Source organism: Babylonia areolata, chromosome 7 (genome assembly GCF_041734735.1).
Source record: "Babylonia areolata isolate BAREFJ2019XMU chromosome 7, ASM4173473v1, whole genome shotgun sequence".
NCBI lineage: Eukaryota > Metazoa > Mollusca > Gastropoda > Neogastropoda > Buccinidae > Babylonia > Babylonia areolata.
Genome location: NC_134882.1, coordinates 44,299,925 through 44,302,459, shown reverse-complemented (window position 1 = coordinate 44,302,459; position 2,535 = coordinate 44,299,925). Strand labels below are relative to the sequence as shown.

Below are 2,535 nucleotides of genomic sequence, written 5' to 3'. Positions count from 1 at the left end.
ACACACACACACACACAGAATCAAATGTCACGCTGCGTAGTCTAATTTCTGTACTTGCTCCTTTACTCTCACACACACACACACACACACACACACACACACACACACACAGAGTTTTCCTTCTCATCACTTTTGTCTTCCCAACCACCACCACCACTGTGACCCCACCCACCCACCCACCACCCCAACCCCCACATACCACACCCACCCACCACCACCACCACCATCCACATGATGATGATTATTTTTGTCCTCCCAGTTTATCCACTATCATCCCGGCAGTCGCTATCTCGCCAGACTCAGGCCCACATATTCACACAGCGGCGGCGCGTTTTGCGCAGTTCGTTTTTTCGCGTTTCAAGTGTCACACTGACTGCACAGCAGGTAACCTCCCCAGTGGTGAAAGGAGCAAGCTACAGCCCTTCTTAGTGTGCTACTGGCCCAGTTATTATGACAGTATGATCGCGTCAAGTTCTCCCTCCCTCTCCACTACGGTGGTGGTGGTGGTGGCTCTTTGACACAGTGAAAATCTGCAGTATTGCGTGGTGATATTTGTTTGGTATCGGTGTCGTTTTGCCATTGTGAACGGGTATGCTTATTGCTTGGTGGCGGTTAATTCCACACGTGCGACTTGTAGTTCTGGCACTGATATAGTTAGTTGCTTTGTTTGTTTGTTGTTGTTTTTATATCACTAGACAGCTGCATAAAAGTCTCTTTGAGAAAAGGTAGTACAGTTTGAGAAAAGGTAGTTTGTTTGTTGTTAATTTTTTTTATCACTAGATAGCTGCATAAAAGTCCGTTTGAGAAAAAAAGTAGCACAAAGGAATTCGGTACAACTGTTGTAGTAGTTATCGTGTGACTTCGACTGAAAAGGATTTAGCATCGTCCCAAAGTGTTACCATCGCCTTTAGCTCAGAGTAACTCGAGAGCCTTGTTTTGTTGTCGTTTGAATCAGGCTGTAGGGGAGTGCTGAAAAGATTTGTTTACTCAGCGTATCTACAGCTGGTCGTCTTCGATCTTTTCACAAAGCGTGGCTTCACAGCAAGGCCACGACATTGTGTGTGTGTGTGTGTGTGTGTGTGTGTGTGTGTGTGTGTGTGACATCTGTAAAAAAAAAATATAAAAGACACACAGAGAGAGAGGGGGGGACATGTTGGAATCAATATGATCAAGTCGTCTGGGACAATAGAATTGGTTGGAATGTTTCGATTCACGAAGTTTTAACATTTCTCACGCAGTCAGTGATTTTTAAACAGCATTGATAACCACGTTGCTGTCGTCAAGTTCTGTGTAAGGTGACCGTGTCCTGAGTTTGACGGTCTGCATCAACTGAACATCGTTTTACCGAAAATACTTTGACCCTGCCTTGTTTGGGGGAGAAAAAAAAAAACAATCCAAGAGAAATCCAGCCTTTCTGTGGTTGCAGGGGAATCTTCCGAGTAAAGCCCACGAAACTTGGTGATTATAAGGGTAAGTAGGTCGTGTCGGTTTTTTTTTACTTTTTGTTGTTTGTGGTGCTATTTTCGTGTTGTTGTTTTTTAACAGTTTTGTTCTATGATGTGTTCTCATCCCTGATGTGGTTTCTGTGGGCAAGGATAAGAACAACGTGAAGTCCAGTTGACTGATGGCCTAGAGGTAACGCGTCCGCCTAGGAAGCGAGAGATCTGAGCGCACTGGTTCGAATCACGCTCAGCCGCCGATATTTTCTCCCCCTCCACTAGACCTTGAGTGGTGGTCTGGATGCTAGTCATTCGGATGAGACGATAAACCGAGGTCCCGTCTGCAGCATGCACCTAGCGGACGTAAAAGAACCCACGGCAACAAAAGGGTTGTTCCTGGCAAAATTCTGTATAAAAGTCTACTTCGATAGGAAAAACAAATAACACTGCACGCAGGAAAAAATACAAAAAAATGGGTGGCGCTGTAGTGTAGCGACACGCTCTCCCTAGGGAGGGCAGCCCGAATTTCACACAGAGAAATCTGTTGTGATAAAAAGAAATACAAATACAAATACAAATACCATGAGTCACAAATTAATAATGATAAGAACAACAACAATAATAATGATAATAATAATGATAATAATTTGCGTTTATCTAGCGCTTTCCCTGTAGTTCTAAGCGACAGATAAGTGCGACCGATCACCTTTTAGATCTTTTGAAATAAAAAAAAATTGTGACCTTCCCCTCTCCCTTTCCCATCCTGCACGGCCCTATACATGGGGTGGTTGTCTTTTTCTTCTTCCATTCGCGACTATCGGTCATCTCTCTGACCATTCCTGCCACATGGGGGGGGGGGGGGGGGGGGGGGGCATGCTGGGTGCGTTCTTATTTCTGCAACCCACCGACCAGCTGACATGGATTCTGGCATCTTGAAGATGCGTATTTGGTCTTCAGCATGTTAATTGATCTTCTGCACGTTAATTGATCTTCAGCATGTTAATTGATCTTCATGGTAATTGGTCTTCAGCATGTTAATTGATCTTTTGAACGTACATGCACATGAAGGGGGTCAAGGCACCAGCGGGTATGCGCA

At 44.7% G+C, this 2,535-nt stretch overlaps 1 protein-coding gene across 5 annotated transcripts in view; it reads left to right on the top strand.

The window, feature by feature from the left end:
* The first annotated feature begins 302 nt into the window (after positions 1 to 302).
* LOC143284072 (transforming growth factor-beta-induced protein ig-h3-like) overlaps positions 303 to 2,535 on the top strand; it is a 92,492-nt gene continuing 90,259 nt past the window's right edge. The window contains exons 1-2 of one of the 5 annotated variants that reach the window (XM_076590698.1): positions 303 to 589; positions 1,285 to 1,470. The gene's annotated coding sequence lies outside the window, so the exon portion shown is untranslated. Of the gene's footprint in view, positions 654 to 1,126; positions 1,471 to 2,535 lie in introns of all 5 variants that reach the window. The other 4 variants (XM_076590694.1, XM_076590696.1, XM_076590695.1 and 1 more) reach the window with 4 other exon arrangements.